The sequence below is a fragment of the Tamandua tetradactyla genome, chromosome 1, assembly GCF_023851605.1.
Source record: "Tamandua tetradactyla isolate mTamTet1 chromosome 1, mTamTet1.pri, whole genome shotgun sequence".
In the NCBI taxonomy this organism is placed as follows: Eukaryota; Metazoa; Chordata; class Mammalia; order Pilosa; family Myrmecophagidae; genus Tamandua; species Tamandua tetradactyla.
In genome coordinates this window covers 36,842,038-36,861,882 of record NC_135327.1, presented here as the reverse complement: position 1 = coordinate 36,861,882, position 19,845 = coordinate 36,842,038, and the positions used below count along the sequence as shown (strand labels likewise).

The window sequence follows — 19,845 nt, the reverse complement described above, 5'->3', positions numbered from 1 at the left end:
TCTGTTCCTAACTCACTGAAATGAGAGTAAGATAGTGGGCTCCTCTGGAAACACAGTACTTTGTTTACCCCAGGTAGTTGACCTCCTGTCTTCTGAATTATGGGAGGAAAATGCTTGTCATGATCTTTTATTGCATCTTCAGCTCATTTAGCCCTAAAGAAACTGTGCCCAACCCACAGAGAGAGTTAGCTGGGATTGGCAAAAAGGCTAGTAAGAGGCTGTTCTTTGGATGCCTTCCAAGGAATGCCCAGCTGGGAGGAGGAGAATGGGATCCCAGGAGTGAAGTGGCTGGAATGATCTGCACTAGCCTCCCGGCCCTGGGAGCCTCAGGTTGTATTTGCACTGACACTACAAACTCCCCCACCCCCGTGCTTCTCCTTACCAGCCGGTGCCCGCCCCCTTGAGAAGCTGCTCCTTTGGGGGAGTGTACAGTGTACCTCCTTCCCAGAAACAGTACCTTCTTTTCTACAAGATGTTTTAGGTCTCATCAGCTCTCCAGGATAAAGCACAGTTTGGGGGCTTCATGGCTGAGCTTGCTGGAAAGCAAATGGAGGTTTTCCGCACCGCAAACAAATGACTTGTTTTTAAAGCAACAGAAATGGAAAACTCTCAGAAATTCTACCTGTCGTGCAAAAACTCCCCTGCCCTCCCTAGGAAATGGAAAAGGAGAGACACAGTTCTGGGAGCTGGCCTGAAGAGTTACATGGTTCCAGGCTTCCCTTTCCTTGGTTTCTCTAGCTTGTCTTAGAGGGCCCGGAGCACAGAACTTGAAACAGAACCTAACCAGGTGGCAGCTCAGCCACCTGGCACCTTCCAGTCCACTCATGGGGCCTCAGCTTTTCACCTCCCCCTGCCCTCTCGCCATCTCCAGGCCAGCACTCTGACACTGGGAGGCCTCAGCTCAGGCCCCATCACTCTCTTCTGTCAACTCCCTCTTTCCCACAGATGTCTTCCAGCCCACAGCTTTATAGGGCATCCACGTGCTGACGACTCTCAAATGCACCTCCAGCCAGCCTCTCCCCTGCAAGCTGGATGAGTACCTCTATCTGCCCACTCAGCAACTTCACTTGGGCAACTACTGGCAACTCCAACTCACCACAGGAGCAGCAGGACCCCTCCTTCCCTCCCACCCTCCCCACTAACTTGATCTTTTCCTTCTCAGCAAATGGCAAATTCCATCATTCCAGTAGCTTGGAATTATCTTGAACCCTTGTACCGTCTCTTTCTCTGATGTCCCACATTGATGCCTCCAAAGCATGTCTGGGATCTGAGCTCCTTTCACCTCATCCACTGCAGCTCCTCAGCCTCCTCCTCATCTGTCTGAGAAGACTGGTCTGCAAGTAGTCTGAATGGACCTCTAAACTCTAAGTCAGATCCCCTTACCTACCCCACCCCCACCCCACACTACCCCCTACACACCCCCAAAGCTCAGAACCTGGCCCTCATGCTCTTTTTCACTCATGGTAAAGGCCACAGTCCTTTCAAGGCAGTGGGGTCTTATGGGGTACAGCCCACTTACCTCTCTGACCTGAATCCCTATCTCCTTTCTCTCCTCTTCCCCTCCAGTCACCCCACACTGACTCTTTGGAGTTTCTCAAATTATCCAAGCTCAACCCCGCCTCAGGGCATTTGCCAGGCTGTTCACTCCACCAAGAACACCTCCACAGCCTCCCCGGTTTCCCTCCACGCTCTGCATGGTGTCACCTGCTCAGGGCCAATGCCCCCCAAATGCTGCCTCTCCCTGCTGCCTTCACTTTCTCTACAGCTCTGATCACCTGCTGGCACGTAGACACATGTGTGTGTGTGTGTATGTTTTCTGCCTTGGCCCCTAAAATCCAAGAGGGATTTTGGTCACAGCTGCCTAGAGCAAGGTAAGGATCCTTTAATATTTTTTCCTCTTATTAGAAAAATTGTTCTAATTACAGAACAATCATGATTAAAATACAGGATTCTCACATACCACCCCTTATCAACATCTTGCATTAGTGTGGTACATTTGTTATCATTTGTGCTGGTTTAAAAGAATTTATGGGGCAAGCCACAGTGGCTCAGTAGGCAGAGCTCTCATCTGTCACACTGGAGACCTGGGTTCAATTTCTGGTGCCTGCACATACAAAAAAAAAAAAAAAAATAGGGGCTTATGTCCCCTAGAAAAGCTTTGTTTAATCCTAATCTTGGATGAGCACAATTTCTTCTAATCCCTAGCACTATAGGTTGGAAACTTGATAAGGTTATTTCCACTCAGATGTGATTCAACTGCGGATATTAAGCTTGATTATTTGGAGACATGTCTCCACCCATTCTAGGTGGGTCTTGATTAGTTTACTGGAGTCCTATAAAAGAGGAGACATTTTGGAGAGACTTCCGTTTGAGAACTACTAGAGAGAAAGTCACGAGATTCTAAGAGAGACAGAATCACCAGCCAGCGACCTTCGGAGATGAAGGAGAATGCCCTTGGGGGAGCTTCATGAAGCAAGAGGCCTGGAGAAGAATCTAGCAGATGCTGTGCCCACCATGTGCCTTTCCACTTGAGAGAAACCCTGAACTTCATCAGCCTTCTTGAATTAAGGTATCTTTCCTTGGATGCCTTAGATTGGACATTTCTATAGATTCGTTTGAATTGGGACATTTTCACAGTCCTAGAACTGTAAACTGGCAACTTATTAAATTCCCCTTTTTAAAAGCCATTCTGTTTCTAGTATATTGCATTCTGGCAGCTGGCAAACTAGATTACATTAATAAAAGCACTTGTTTAAATTGTTCTATTGACTGTAGTCCATGTTTGTGTGCTGTAGTTCCATGGACTTTTTAGAACTTTTACTGTTACCATGTGTACAATCTAACATTTTTCCTTTTAATCACATTCAGATATTTCAGTGCTATTAATCGCATTCACAGTGTTGTGCTACCATCACCATCATCCATTACCAAAACATTTCCATTGTTCCAAATAGGAACCCTGTATAGTTTAAGCCTTAACTTCTCATTCCCTACCCCTACCCTGCCCCCTGGAAACCCAAATTCTAGATTCTGACTCCATGGGTTCCAGTGTACATCTTTAAGTAGTCACAGAAATGAAAAAGGTCCTTTATGTTGGGCAGCCACTGTGTGCTCCCCTGCCTCCTCACTCAGAGGAGGTGGATATAAAACAGAGTTTCCATCCAAGCTCTTACCTGGTCTAGCAGGGTAAAAAACAGCACGGTAATGCTGGGGTCACCAGGAGAATGATTTGAAGCTATATGCACCCCAGAAAAGATCATGTTCTTTTAATCCATTCCTGTGGATAAAACCTTTTCGTAAGGTTATTTCAGTTGAGATGTGAACCACCTCATTGAGAGGGGTCTTAATCCCCTTACCGCAGTCCTTTATAAGACAATAAAGAGCACACAGAAAAAAAGCCCCAGAGAAGCTCAGAGAAAAAAGACAGAGAAGCCAGAAAGTGAAGCAATGAAACCCAGGAGAGAAGGACCAGCAGATGCTGCCGTGTGCCTTCCTGTGTGACAGAGGAGACCAGATCACCAGTAGCCTGTCTTCAGGAAGCCAGTATCATCCTGTCAATGCCTTGATTTGGATATTTTTCACAGCTTCAGAACTATAAACTTGTAAGTTAATAAATTTCATTATAAAAGCCACCCCATTTCTGATATATTGCATTTCATCAGCTTTAGCAAACCCATATACCAGGTAATGAGCCTCACCTTGTTCCCCTGTGGAGTATTTCCAGGTGTGGTTATTAGGAGGTGAGCTTCCTTCCCCTTTGCTGCAGCATGGAACCTTAGCTCCTTTCATCAACCCCTAGCTGGGAGCTGGGATTGATACATTCATCTAGGGCTTCCTCCCTGACCATGCTCCTGTCTTTTCCAATGACCGCAAAGCATCTGAGTAGAAAACTTCATCCAGTCAGCATAGGACAAGAGAAGGCTGGGGCAGGAACAAACCATGGGAGGCCAGGCTCAGGGTGATGAGGGATGCCCCCCCACCGCCCAAAGTGCAACCCCAGACCCCCAGCAGGATGGTGCAGCTAAGAACTTGATTTCAGAGGAGAATCTCCTCTGAGGCCACTGTGTCTAGTTTCACCAAATAACTCCATGTTTTAGCTTCTGTTTGACTTTGCACACAGAATGAAGTTAATGAAGTGTTTACTAATTTAATGACAGAGAATCCCAGAGGAAAACTTTTCAAAAGAACAAAGTGTCCCCCAGAACAGACACAGGCACCTGGAAGCAAACCAACTGAACTCTTGATATCTGTGTTTAATGAGCAACTTGGTCTGCTGTGAATAAATAGTGATGGCTTCAGAAGGTTTAATTGGGACTAATGAGCTAGCATTCTGGTGGCCACTCGGGTGGCTGAGTCCACATTGGCTGAGCAGAAATGAGGTTGGTTTTGCATGTCATGCTAGCTGTTAGAAACAGAATTTGAGAAGGATGATAGGGAAGGAGGCAGGTACCAAATGCACATCATCCCAAGAAAACTTTGAAAAGGTCACAATATCTTCACCTCCTGACACAGGCATGAAACAGCTGAAAAGCCATCTCCTTTTGGAAAGGGAGAGAAAGGCTGAGCAAAGAGCGGTTGCCTAGCTATGAGGTGAACATGGGAGAGGACTACCAAGAAGAATAAGCTCTGGAAACACAGGGCCGATACCTATCTGGAAAATAAAGTGGTTGTCTCGTGCTGGGCAGAGAAGGCTGGGACGCCTGCTCGCCTGGCCCCAAATCCCTCCTGCCGGGACCTGTCAGGGACCATCCAATCTGCATTGAAGTAGTCAACACCATGCAGCAGGCCACAGTAGATGGCCAAAACAAGGATCACAGAGCTATGTTCCACACACTCAAGGCAGTCCCACTCTGGGAGACAGCCCATGTGTATATACACACGTATCTGCATGCACACGCACACTAGAATAAGAGCTGCCCACAATGGAATACTATTCAGCCATAGAAAGTAATGAAGTTCTGAGGCATACAACAACATGAATGCACCTTGAGGACATCATGTTTAGTGAAATAAACCAGACACAAAGGACAGATAGCATATGAAATAGCTACAGTAAGCAAATTCATTGAGATGGAAAGTAAATTAGGGGTTAACCAGGGCCAGGGCAAGGGGTAGAGGTGGGGAATGGGGAGGCATTACTTAATGGTGCAAACCTGTCTGAGGTGATGGAGAAGTTCAGGTAATGGATGGACCTGATGGCAGTACAACATTGTATAATGGAATTACTATATTCAAGAGTAATGCATTTAAACGTGACTAAAATGGGAAATTTTGAGTTGTATATGTTAGCACTATTAAAAGTTAAAAATTTTTTAAGCACTACATGTTAGAAGATAACAGTTCTTGTAACTGTCCTATAAGTTTAGAATTCTCTCAAAATAAAAAGTTTTAAGAAAAAAATATGTGCCTTCCTGGCAACCAGCCTCTCCATCCCAACCTGTTCAACCCTCATTAAGAGGGTTTAGAATTCACCGAAGATTCTGGGCTTGTAGAGAAGGGTCCATTCCAGGGAGTGGGGGCCCAGCCTTCTGACTCCAGTAGCACCCACAGGCCTCACTCAAATTCACCCAAACAGAGCACGACCTGCAGCGGCGCCACCACAAAGAAGCCGCTATCCATTGTAGACCTATAAAGAGGTCATCATACAGCTCAACTTGATATTTGTTTTCCTGTAAGAACTTGAAAAGTTTTTTTGTAAATTTAATTTCAAAATTATTTGACTTATGGCAATTCATTCTTAATTTACAATTCTCTAAGACACCTGCACTGTTTTGAAAGTGTTGTGTACCCTAGAAAAGCCATGTCCTTTAAATCCTGATTCGACATTGTAGGGTAGAAACATTTGATGGATGGTTTCCATGGAGACCGACCCACTTAATTGTGGGGATGATCTTTTGATTAGATGGAGATGTGACTCCACCCATCGAGATGGGTCTTGATTAGTTTAGTGGAGTCCTTTAAAGGGGGGAACATTTTGGAAGAAACACAGTTGATTGAGGGCCCACAGAGATGCAGACATTTGGAGGTGCTAACAGTGCCAACAGAGAGAGGAGATACCTAGACACAGACATTTGGAGATTCAGAGCTCAGCAGATGTTGCCATGTGCCTTCCCATGAGATACTAAGCAAGCTAGAACCCAAGGTTGTGTCCCAGAGATGCTAAATGAAGGCCCACAGGTGCTTAGAGAAGAAAGCACTGGCATCAGGAGATGGAGGAATGGAACCAGGAACAAGGACCAGCAGATGCCAGCCACATGCCTACCCATGTGATGGACATCAGTTTTTCTTGAGTCAAGGTATCTTTCTCTGGATGTCTTAGTTTGGATATTTTTATGGCCTTAGAACTATAAACTTGCAACCTAATAAATTCCCTTTTTATTCCATTTCTGATATATTGCATCCCAGCAGCATTTAGCAAAGTAATATGACACCTTAGCAATTATCATGTTTACTGGGTGATCCTTGAGGAGTAAGAAAAGCTAAACCACCAAACACTTTCACAGGTAATGACATTTTGGATAGCACAATTCAACATTTAAGAAGTGCCTTATGTTTTGGAAGACTTCCAGTTCTTCTGATCCCAAACACTTTTTTTAAAGAATATTTTGATTGGGGTATATCTTATATACAGTGTAATGTATAGATCTGAAATGTATGGTTTGATCAGTTTTGACAAATACACACACAGTGTAACCCACATTTCTCTCCAAATACAAAAGGTTTCCATCAGCCCAGGATGTTTCCTCTCACCCTTTCCCAGTTTACCTCTCCCCAGGCAACAGATAATCTGATTCCTAGCACCACAGATTTGTTTTGCTCTTTTAGAACTTAAATAGAATCACATGCATGCATTTTTGTGTGTCTGGCTTCTTTGACACAGCAGGATTTTGGAAATCCCCATGTTGTATTATGGATCACTAGTTCATCTCTTTCCACAGCCCAGTTATAGTCCATTATTTAGGATGTACCACCGTCTTTTATCCTTTCTCCTATTGTTGGATGCCTGGGCTATTGCTAGTTGGGGCCATTATAAAGAAAGTTGCTATTAGCGTGAAGATACATTGTTTAGAGGACATGTTTTCACTTTTCTTGGATAGGCCCTGAGGCACGGAATTGTTCAGTCACAGAACAGACACGCACTTAACTTTCTACACCACTGAACAGTTTTCAAAAATGGCTGCACCATTTCACCTTCTCATCAACAACGCCCGAGAGTTCCAATTGCCCCACATCCTCACCAACACTTGCGTTTCTCACTCTTACTCAGTGTGGCCCTCTGGTGGGAGTGACGGCATGTCTCTGTGGTTTTTATCTGCATTTCCCAGGTGCCTAAGGAGATTAAGCCCTACTTTGGGGCTCAATGACTGTTCTTACATTCTTTGGAAGCACTTTTCAAGACCCATGAAAAGTTCTTGGGCCTACATACTCCTGCCCAACGGTTATCTTGGCTGGCCTCCAAAAGCTCACATGCCCTGTCCTCAGTCACTCTCCCATCTCTGCACCTCTCTTAGAGGTTCTTTTCCTTCGTTCCAAAGCCTTAGAACCAGCAGACTCCTGCGCCCTGAGGGGAGGGGGCCAGAAGCCATCTCAGCTTTGATCCTGAGCACTTTCTCAACAAGAAAGTTTCTCTCCCCAAGAGGCATCCTGATTCCAAGTGTAAGGAAATAATTTTTGGCCACCGTATTTTACATGTGATGCTCATGGTATACAGCAGGTGTTCCACAAATGCTCTTTCCTCTGTGTTGCTTAAAGGCCCCAACAGGTGGAAGTTTCCAGGGAAGAAGTAGAAGCTTTATACTTTATACTCCTCCCAGGACTCTCTGTCCTCAGGAGAGTAACTTTAAAAACTGTTCGAAAAACAAGCACTCACTCCAGGTACTTCAGCCTTCCCTCCTGGCGAAATGGCAGACACGGTGCCAGCTTCCTTCTGTCCATTTCTGGGGCAGTCACTGGCCCTGCAATGAAAGGAGTCCTGGGCCAGGGGGACCCACAAAGGTGAGCCACTGAGCCCTGTACGAGGAGGGCCAGGGGCAGCAGTTTCTAAGAGCCCTTCTGCTCCGACAAGAGGATGTTCAGTGAAGTCCCCAGAAAGGCCAGAGGGTTCAGGCTGGACTGTTAGAGGAGACCCACAACCAACCTCAGGGACCGGCGGCCGGAAGCTCGCTGCTCCCCATCCCATCCAGGCTGGGTACTGGGTCAGGACTGGCTTCTAGGATACAAACGCATTTCTTCCCAGACACTCCCGGAACCGGATGGGGACCCCTGCCGACACCGCACCTTCATCACGATCTTGTTCCGCGGAGATTCGGCTCCTGCATTGACGCATCTTCCCCTCCACCCTCCCCCAGCCTGCGCCTCCGAACCCCTCACCCCCAGAGAAGCCTCCTGGCAGGGGTTCAAAGGAACCAACGCCCAAGACAGGTGTCGGCCAGGGAGGGCGGCGACACCGGGAAGTGATGGCGGCAAAGAGGAAGGTCTCTGTGTTCTGGGCGCGGGGAACTGGCGGCCGGGAAGGGAGGGCAGAGCCAGCCTACCCGGACCTCAGCCCCGACTGCTTCCTCCCAGAACACGGCATTACCGGGCTTGCGAGGCGGAGAGGGCGAGCTCCCTGGCAGGGCCGAGGAGAGGGGCAGGCGTACGCTGCGCACCCAGACGCAGGGGTGAAGTCGGCTGCAGCTCGGGCGGCAGCCAGGGGCCTGCCGGGCTCAGGAAGTAGCGATGTCTTCCCGCAGGTCACTTTGGGAAGTGTGTGCTGGAAAGTCACAATAATGCGCTCCTGAGCTGCGGTGAAACGCGCTTCACAATTCCCCGGAGAAATGAGATGGGATTTATACAAAAGAACTCCGGGGCGTCACTGGGCACACATGATGGCCTTAGGGCAGAGGCGGCAGCCGGTGAAGCCGCGGTTTTTCAGGCTGACGCAGGGTTCGCTGCTCGGGGAAGGACTCTCAGGTTCTGTCAAATACTGCCCACCTCTAAGTGACAGCCGAGGGCGTAAGCGGCAACTCCGGGGCGCGGAAGGCTGGGGCATCCCATCCAGCGGGCTGTAACTTTGATTCTCAGAATCGAAACTGTCTGCCTGTTCTGTAAGGCCACGACTTTCCCAATAATATATGTAAGACATAAATATACAATATATTTAATCATATCTGTAAAATCGTTCTTTCAAATGACTTTTGTCGCTTTCTCAGGCACGTTTCCACATCAGGAGCCCTAAGCAGGACCCAGGAGGGAATGAGACAAGGCTTTGCTGCCAACTGCCCCTCATTTAATTAATGTAAATACATAAATTATACCTCAATTGCCCATCTTCTTTAAGTGTACTCAAATATATGTATCAACTGCCTGTGTCCACAAGTAGAGTGTGCGACTGTCTTTGTTGTAAGAGGTACCAGGCAGGCCCCTCCCTTGCAGAGAATTGTCTCATGGAATAAGCTGGAACCAGGGGCCCGACATGTCCTGTCCATGGAGAACAAGTTGCCGATGAACATAGGAGAGCTGAGTTCACCCTCCCCGGTCTTAAGGGAAATGGAAATTAAAGCAAAACCCCCTTTACTCCTATTACTGGCTGGCTGGTCACCAAGAGCCCCACACTCAGCAGGCCTTAGGCTTGGCTTAATCCTCTGCTGCCACCATCTTGAAATAATGGAATGGAGAGAGAGCCTACACGTATTTTTTTTAAACATATTTAAACAAAACCTGAAGATTATAAGACAAAATGTTAATATCAGTTCACTTTGGTGGGTGCATGAGCAGTTAGTGTCTCTCACTTGTTTTTAATTTAACAAACTACCTATATGCGCGTGTGTGTGTGTGTGTGTGCATAATTTTAAAAGATGATGAAGATGGAGACATGGGAATTCAGGGAGGGGCCGTGCCTGCCCAGAAGCACAGGCATTCATGGAGGGCCTAGACTCAGCTGACCCTGGACGCTCAGCTGGGGCTGCTGAAGGATGCGTCAATGCATGGCCTTTCCATGTCACTTGAAATTCTCAAAGCCTGGTGGCTGGGTTATGAGAGGAAATGTCCCAAGAGGAAACGCAGTGCAAGTGAGCTGTTCCAAAAGAGCAGAGCAGAAGCTATGAGGCCTCGGATGACCTGCCCCAGAAGTCCTGGAGCATCTCTTCTGCCACATTCGACCGGTCAACCAAGTCCCCAAGGCCAGATCAGGCTCAAGGAAAGGGGAAGTAGACCTCGCATCTCAGAGAAAAGAGCAGCGAGGAATTTTCAGCCCTCTTTAATTAATCACCCGCAACCAACTGTTAACGTATAGCTGTGGATCTGGGCTGTGGAATAAGTGTTATTACCAGCAGAAAGCCCTAGAAGGAGGAGAGCAAGGTCAGAGGAGACAGAAGGAATCCATTCCACCAGGAGGACCTGAAAGAGGCTGTCCCTGGGGGACAGAGAAACAAGGAGCGGCTATTTTAAGGAAAAGGTCCAGGGACAGGAAGAAACTTCATAACTAAAATACAAACATATAACATAACTAAAATACAAACATATGGAAATATGCTAAACAGAAAGGGGTCCCAGAAATGGCAAAAGTGACTAAACTTCAACTGCATGAGCTAATATTAGGGGCTTCACTACAAAAATAGCAGCAGATCTGGGGGCACATTCTGATTCACTACTTCTTTTCACACGCACTGCTTTATGCTGCCTTCATGGTGGAGAGCATGGCAAGGGCTGGGAGGTGGGCAGGGTTTTCTCTGAACACCCACCTGCCTATTAAAGGCAGCTGTGCCTGAGTTGGTCCCTCATAAAAGGCAGGTGAACAGGAGTGTGAGGGTAGTTCAGTGGTAGAATTCTCACCTGCCATGCGGAAGGCTGGGTTCATTTCCTGGCCCATGCACTTTTCCAGCAAACAAACAAGAAGACACACAAATGAAAAACCAAACCAAACAAAAAAGTTCAATAAAGGGTGCTGCAATAAGGGGATACACATGGAAAAAAATGAAATGTGACCCCCCACCTACCCATCCATACAACATACACACACACACAAAAAAAAAAAGGCAGGGGAGCAGAATGCTGCCATAACTGATCCTGTTGCCTGGGGTTGGTGTGCTGGTCAAAGCCCTCACGACTGTGTAAAGTAGTCTCGACTTTGGGGCACAGTCTTCCAGTGACTACTAAGGACCTCTTTCTCCCTGTCCATAAGGAGTGAGGAGAAAAGCAAGCCCCCAAGGACTGCTCCACCATGGAGGAAACGGCCAGTAGTGGCTAAACAACATTCCTGGAGAATGTGATTCATTATCCTGTTTCTCATCTCAGTATTACCTTAAATGTGTGAAATGTTGTGTATCATGTAGCCAATAGGTAGGGGAGTTGGAGGGTGAATGAACTGAGAATCATTTTCCCAGGGAACTTCAACAAGTCAGAACATGAGATGTTGCTAAGACCTCAAGGTCCCTGCAGAGAGCCTTCTCCCCCAGGGGACCATAATTTTTGCCCAATAGTTCAAGAATGTGTTGCAATCACAGCTCTATTAAGAAAAGCAGACTTTGGGAGCCGCACGGCCAGGGACGCAGTTACTTCCGCACCCTTTCTTCCCTCTGCTTCAGTCTTATGGCAGTGATCTTGGGTAAAATCTAGTGTTGGTGATGAACTATTCACAGACTGCTCTCAGCCTTTTTTTCATAGATTTCTTAGTCAAAGCACAGGATTGGAAAATCCTGGAGGCTGGAGGTCATATCCCAGGTCCTCCACTTATAAGACTATGTGAGTATTTTAAGTCTCATGTGATACTGAGCTAACTATTTACTCTTTCCAAGCCTCACTGTTTGTTTCCTTTTTAACTTGTTTACTTTGAAATACTTTCAACCTTACAGAATAGTTACAAAAATAAGACAAACCTTATAGAAAGAACTCCAACATACCCCTACAACATCCCCCCAGATCCCTAGGTCCACCAATTTTAATATTTTGCCTCATTTGCTGTGTTATTCTATCTCTCTATCCAACAATCTATCCCTTGGTCTGTCTATCACTCCATTTTCTGAATACTTTAGAGTAAGTTGTATGTATCATTATCCTTGAGCACTTAGTATTGCTATGTATATTCCTAAGAACAAAGATAGTCACTTATGTAACTTTAAGTGCAGTTACCAAGTTCAAGAAATTTAACATTAGAGCTTGCAGTCTATATCTCAATTTTTTTATTTGCCCCAATAATGTCCTTTTGAGACTTTTTTCCTCCCTTGCTAGATGTCATCCAAGAGCACATATTGCATTCAATAGTCATTGTCTCTTTAGTTGCCCATTCTTCATTTACATTGTGGGAATATATATATATACAAGATAACCTTTCCCATCTCAACCACTCCTGAGAATACCATTCAGTGAGATTACTCGTATTTGCACTGTTGTGGAACCCTAGCCACCTTCCATTACTAAAACTTTCCCACCTCCCCAAGCAGAAACCTGACATCCGTTATGCATTAACTCCCCATTCCCTCTGCCATTCACCACTGGTAGTGTGTATTCTAATTCCTTTCTCTATGAGCTTGCATATTCTCGGGTATTTTCTTTGTAAATTGCCACTGGGCTTGAATTCAACATCCTCAATCTATAACGCTCTTGTTTGCTTCAGATACCAACTTAACTCCCATGATATATACAATCCTTTTTCCTATAACCCTCTATCCCCCCACCTTTATGTGGTTCTTGTCACCAATTGCATATTTATACATTATGAATCCCAAACCATTGATTTATCATTATACTTTATGTACTTACCTTTTAGATCTTGTAGGAGGCAAAAGGTAGAGTTAAAAACAAAAAAATATTATTGGAGACCCTTCTTTCTTCATGCAGCTTTGACCTATTGTCTCTTTTCCCTTCCTTTCAACTGGCAGAACTCTCTTTAGTATCTCCTATAGGGCTGTTCTAGTGGTAGCAAACTCCCCCAGCTTTTGTTTTTCTGGGAATGTCTTAATCTCTCCCTGATAGATAGTGTTTCCAGATAGAAAATTCTTGGCAATTTTTTTTTTTTTTTTTTGCTTTCAGTGCTTTAAATGTGTCTTCACATTGCCTTCTCGCCTCCATGGTTTCTGATGTGTAATCGATACTTAATTTTATTGAGGTTCTCTTGTATGTGACATGATGCTTCTCTCTTACAGCTTTAGAATTCTCTCTTTATCTTTGGCATTTAGTAGTTTTGATTCTAACATGGCCAGGTGCAGGTCTATGTAGTTTTGGTTCACTGCGCATCTTGGATGTGTATATTCATGGCTTTCCTTAATTTGGGAAATTTTCATCCATTATTTCTTTGAGTACTCTCTCTACTCCTTTCTCTCTTTCTTCTCCTTTTGGGATTTCTACAATGCTTATCTTGGTATGCTTGAGGGATTCCCACAGATTCCTCAGGCTCTACTCACTTCTCTTCATTCTCTCCTCTTTCTGCTACTCAAACTAGATTATTTTATTGGTCTAATCATCAAGTTTACCGATTCTTCTGCCAGCTCCAAACAACTGTTGAACCCCTATTGTCTATTTCTGTTACTGTCTTCAGCTAGGTGTGGTTCCTTTTTGTAATTTTCATCTCTTTATTGATAGACTCTTTGGGTCCATCTATAGTTTTCCTGATTTCCTTTAGTTCTTTGAGATATTTAAGACCATTATTTTTTTAACCCTTTGTCTAGTATGTCCCAGGTTTTGTCCTCTTCGTTGATGGTTTCTACTGCTTTTATTTTCTTCTTTGCCTGGGCTATCTTTTTTGTTGTTGTTGTGTTTTTTAATCATTTGTTGAAACCTGAACATTTTAATATTTTTCTTTCTTTTCTTTTAAATTATGGAATGCTTCACAAATTTGCATGTCATCCTTGTACAGGAGTCCTGCTAGTGTTCTCTGTATTGTTCCAATATTAGTATATGTGCTGCTGAAGCAAGCATGACATTTTGATATTTTAATGTATATTAGCTGGAGTTTAGACTCTGAAGCATTTGCTTCTTAATCCTGCTAGTGTTTAGGATAGAGCTTTTCTTGAATGCCAAGTGCTAGCAAAAAAAAAAAGAAAAGAAAACACCTTTCCCAGTCTTTGTAGGTTGACCTGTGTGAATGCCATCCTTCAGGGCTTATCTATAGAAGGATGTTATCGAATAACCCCAGGCAAAAGTATAGGTGCTGCCCTGATCCTTTCTGTACATTCCTCTTGTCTTGGGCATGTGCATTTGGCCCTAGGAATTTCCCAGGTTATGGACACAAATGTCCGCTCCTCCCAGGCACTGCGCTATTTGTCCTACTGCCAGCAATCCCTTGCCCCAGGCAGCCATTTGCCTGCTCTCACACAGCATTATGTAGGAGATCCTTGTGGGCTGCTTTCTACATGCAGGGCAGGTTCTGGGATAGCAAGCCCAGAACCAGTGTTCTGGTTCAATCCCTCAGGCAACTACACCAGACAGACATGCTCCCAGTATGTGCACAGGGTTTGCTCTGCTGCCTCAGGACCCAGGACCAGAGATCTGCACTGGAAACCTGGGCTGGTTCCATGCAGAGTGAGGGGTGGAGAAGGGACCAGTCAGGGTGCCATGAGATCCTAACACTTCTAAAGTGGCCATTTTCTTGCTTTGGTGCTCGTCCTGTTACTGCAGCCCTTTAACTGTTTTCTGAAGCTTTGAGAAAGATGTTTCTGCAGTTCCTCCTGGTTGCTCAAAAATTCCATGGGAGGTTGGAACCATGAAGTGTCTCTGCCATCTTGACTGGAATGGGACCCAAGACTCTTTTTCTTACCTCAAAAAAAAATCTCATAGTCAGTAAAAGAATAAAAACATAACCAAACCATTCACATACTGCCTGGCACATATTAAGAGTCCAATAAATAGTAACCACTTATTATTTTCATTGGCTCTGGGACATCTTGCTAAATTACAAAGCTGAGCATCCAGTATGCAATTAATTGATTACAATGCACATATCAAAGATCATCAAGAAAAGTTGGGAATGTATTATATAATACATCAAAAAGGGATACATTTTCTTCATATGCAGTTGGCTGGTTTTGTCACCTTGTTTTGCCAAAATTACTGATGGACAATGGCAAGAGATGAATTATACAGGGCCACCCTCTGTCTTGAGCACACTAAGATACAAAACCTAGGGACTCAAGCCCAGTTCTCTGACCATTACCGCCACCACCACCCCTATAATCCACAGCGTAGGTGGGAGCCAGTTTTCCTGCCATACAGAAGACCTAGCTGTTGAGCATCTACATCCCAAAACGTTTTGCTGGGTGCTCACCTGCAGCTACATTCTCAAAAATATACACTACTCAGGCCAGGAGACCTACACATCTGGCTTCTTTTCAATCTACATAAAACATCCAATGATAAATATAGAAACCATGGCTTTCAAAATCTGTGCCCTTCTCTGGGAGGGGCCTCCTTTGGGGACTTGCTTCCAATGCATACCCTGGAAATAGCCACTCTTGACCAAAGAGGATATTGGTTGGCAATGGTGATGCTGACCTGGATGAATCTACCACAGACAGGTGGTGGTCAGGGTAGTCCATGTCAGAGGAAAGTGAGCTCAGAAACATGAAAACTTGGAGGTCAGCTGTGGTGGCCATACAGGCAAGTTCTCAGATCTCTCTCCAAGAGAAACCAGAAAACAGCCTCTAGCTGCTGCAGCTTTGGATCCACTGTGGCATACACAGTGAGGCCTCATCTTCCCCAGGCTGCTGTCAGCAGTGACTGTCCAGCAGGTGCACAGCCAGGCCATCCTGCCCAACATGAAACTCCTCTAATGGGCAGTCTTTGCACCCGAACTCCTAACTGGGTTCTCTGAGAATGTCTCAGGGGACACCACAGCCTGAAATCCCCTTTCCCCAATTCTCCTTCTTTCTCTCACCTTTTGCAGGTTGCAGACTTACTGTATCAGCTTTCTAGGCTACCATAGTAAAGGACTACACATTGGAGGTTTAAAACAACAGAAATGTATTATCTTACAGTTCTGGAAGCTGGAAGTCGGCAGGGCTGTGTTCCCTCTGACGTCTCTAGGGGAGGACTTTAACTTGCCTTTCCCTAGTCTCTGCAGTTTGCCAGGAACCCTTGGCATTCTTTGGCTTGTAGCTGCATCTCTGCCTCCATGTCTTTGGCTTGCTTTCTTGTCTTGATCTTCACCTGGTATTGTCCTGTTGTCTGTCTATGTATCTGGGTATTTTCTCCCCTTCTCCTAACGACACTGGTCATATCAGCTCAGGGCTCCCTCTACTCCACTTTGACCTTAACTAATCACATTTTCAAAGACTCTATTTTAAAATAGGGTCACATAGATGCTGGAAGTCAATGGAGCTTGGAAGAAAGAAGAGAAGACATTATTGTCATACGTGGTGTGACATATTATCATACGTGGTGTGAAATATTGTCATACATGTGATTGAAGAGCCACAGATTGTCATCAGCCAGTTCAGCTGCCAGTCTTTGGGGAAGAAAAGACTCCTCAATTTTGAAATGCTCATAGCCTCAAAACCATGAGCCAATAAATTCCTGTTACTAAGCCAAAAAATAATAATAATAATAATGTCATGTACATGGAGCCAGTTGTTAGGACTTGAAGAAGTCTTTTGAGAGGAACACAATTCAACCCATAGCACCAGCACTCAATTGCTCCCTCTCTCCCTTACCCTTATGGACAAGTGGTTCCCCAATAAATCTCCCACATGTCAGGTTCCGTCCTGGCATCCGCTTCTAGAACTGACACATCCAAACTCGCCTTGTTCATTCCTAATGAAAGAAGGAATCCTGCTCTGCTTTGGAGTGATCAAAAAGGTCCTTTATTGTATCATCAGCATGCTGGAGAAAGCAGAATTCAGCTCTGATGGTTCAGACAGGAGCTTTTAAGAGGGGTACTTAGCCAGGTGAGAAGGAACAAACAGGGGTGATAAGGTGCCCAGTGTCAGGTTCATATCTTAAGATTCGGTCACTCTGGTCTGATAGTGAATTGAAAGAAAGCATAAGGAGCCTCTGGTAGATTGGTCATCTTTAATCATTCCCTCCACTCTGCTCTGCTCTTGCTCTCTCTCTCTCGCTCTCTCTCATGAGGCTTATAGAGCAATAATCCCTTATATGCTAAATTACTCAAAGGTGGCACTTAACCAACAGGTGACATCATTTGTGGGATATATGATTAGATTCATGTTACATCATTGGTTACATAACAGGTGCTATGTTATGGCAACATAAGCTATGCTTATCATGCTTCTCCAGAACTTCAGACCTGGAAGCACTTAAGGTGGCCATCTTAGCAAGCTGTTTATAATAAACAATTTCTCAGCCCCACACCAGGAATGGGAAGTACCAGTGAGCTGCGAGCAGCCCTAGGGCTGAAGGCAGGGAAGAGCTCAGTATTACCATACCCGTGAGAGGCTAGAACCAAGAGGGGAAGCCCCCAGCCTGACCCCTGGGGAAAGCCACTGTCTGAAACCCAGGACTAAGGTAGGGAGGGAGCAGGGACAGATGTCCACATCTTCTCTCCTTTCCTGCTTACCAGTCTCCTGTCTGTTCTTCCTTCTGGCCTAAGCGGTGGGCAAGTGGGATGCTATCTGCTAGGCACTGGGCAGGTGCAAGTCAGGACTAACATGCGGGTAGGGCAGAGAAAGGACAACATCCACTTACCCAACAGTATGACCCTTTCTGGATGCCCACTGAGGGTTTCAGGTTATCTCCTTTACTGCTTTTACATTCCAGGTCATGCCCATGATTCTCCCTCCCTAACATCTCAACCTCAGGCCTCCCCTCGCCCCCTCCAAGCTCATTCTCCAGGCCCTCTGTGACATGTCTAAGTCTCCAGCCTTCACATTCCGCTCGGGGCACACACAGCCATCCTCCCCAGGGGCCCCCGTGCTGTCCACTGAGGTCGCTGCAGACTGGGACCACAAACTCGTTTCTCTTCCCACACAGTGCATCTGGGGAGAAACACTTGACCAGCTAAAAATGTTTATCTAGCACAGAACTCTGAACTTCTTGTTTATGGCCACCCGAAGTCAAGGGCTGCCAGAGCCCTCTTCATTCCAAAAGTTTAAGTGAGTTTTTCATTTGATCCCTGACCCTTCCCCATGCAAAGCCTGCAGATTTCTGGAGATCAGGCGCACAGCTCCACACACTCACTCAGTGCTCCAAAACCAGAACCAGATTCCAAGGGAAATTCCCATCACTGATATGGCGCAGAAGATCAGTATACAAAAACGTAAATTTACCCAATAAGTCTTAAGTGAATTGATGGCTTAATTAAGGTATTTGATACAGGATGTCCCTATGATTATGAAGTCTGGATTTTTACACAAAATAGCAGCTTTACTGAGAAACTGATCCAAATGTGCCAAGAAGCTCCTGACAACAGGTGGAAATAAAGCCCCGCCCCACCTTTACCAGCAGGACCTCAGGTACACTTTGTGATGCTTACAAAAGAGAATGAGAGAGCTCCAAGGATTAAAGTTACAGCGAGCTCTTCATTCTGAAACCTACATGACACCATTAAGGACATTTTTGAAAAATGCAAAATCGTTTTGATTTTTATTTCATTTTTTTATTAGTTGCAGGTTTACAGAAAAATCATGCAGAAAGTACAGAGTTTCCACATACCCCACCATACACCCAATTTTTCCTTATATTAAAATTTTGCATTAGTGTGGTAACTTTGATACTATTAATGAAACAATATTATTATAATTATACTATTACCTACAGCCCATGGACTACACTAGGGGTCACTCTGTGTTGCACAGTTCCATGGATTGTTGTGCTTTTTAAAAAATATTTTCCTGCTAACATATATGCACTAAAAGAATACTAAAGTATTCTACTTGAATCACTTTCAAATACACAATTTAGTGGTGTTTGTTAACTATATCCCAATGTTGTGCTACCATCATCGCTGTTCACTATCAAATGTTTTCATAACCCCAAATAGAAACTCTGTACAATTTAAGCATTACCTCCCCATTTCCTACCCTCACCCCAGGTCCTGGTAACCTGTATTTTAGTGTCTGACTCTAGAATTTGCATATTTTAATTATTTCATATATGTGAAGTCATAAAACATTTGTCCTTTGGGGTCTAACTATTTTTACTTAGCATAATGTGTTCTAGGTTCATCTATGCTGTTATATATGTCTTTAGTTGCTATTGAAAATGGATTTGTTCTTGATTTCCTCTTCATATTGCTTATTAATAGTGTACACAAACATGACTGACTTTTGCATGTTGACTTTGTACCCCATCACTTTGGTTAATTCATTTGTTAACTCTAATCACTTTATTGTGAATATTTCAGGATTTTTGGTATATAGGATCATGTCATTGGCAAATAGGGAAAATTTTATTTCTGCTTTTCCAATTTGGGTGACTTTTATTTCTTTTTCTTGCCTAATTACTCTGGCTAGAATTTCCAGTGCAACATTGAATAACAACGATGGCAGTAAGAATCCTTGACTTGTTCTTGATCTTAGGAGGAAATCTTTCAGTCGTTAACCATTGAGTACAGTTTAACTGTGAATTTTTTCAGTAAGGCCCTCAATCATGTCAAGGAAGTTTCCTTCTATTGCTAGTTTTCTGAGTGCTTTTATAAAGAAGGGGTGCTGGATTTTGTCAAATGTCTTTTCTGAGTCAACTGAAATGATGATGTAGCTTTTTTCCTTGGTTCTATTAATGTGGTGTATCGCATTAATTGATTTTCTTGTGGTGCATAATACTTACATACCTGGGATAAATTCCATTGATCATGATACTTAATTCTTTAATGTGCTGTTTAGTTTGGTTTGCTAGTATATTGTTGATAATTTTTGCATTTATATTTGTAAGGGATATTAGTCTATAATTTTATTTTCTTTTCATAACTGTTCTGGCTTT

At 44.5% G+C, this 19,845-nt stretch overlaps 1 non-coding gene across 1 annotated transcript; it reads right to left on the bottom strand.

Moving 5' to 3' along the window:
- Positions 1-13,786: 13,786 nt before the first annotated feature.
- On the bottom strand, positions 13,787-13,889 carry LOC143653452 (U6 spliceosomal RNA). Its single transcript, XR_013161269.1, has one exon. It is a non-coding gene; the product is annotated as a U6 spliceosomal RNA (small nuclear RNA).
- Positions 13,890-19,845: the final 5,956 nt, after the last annotated feature.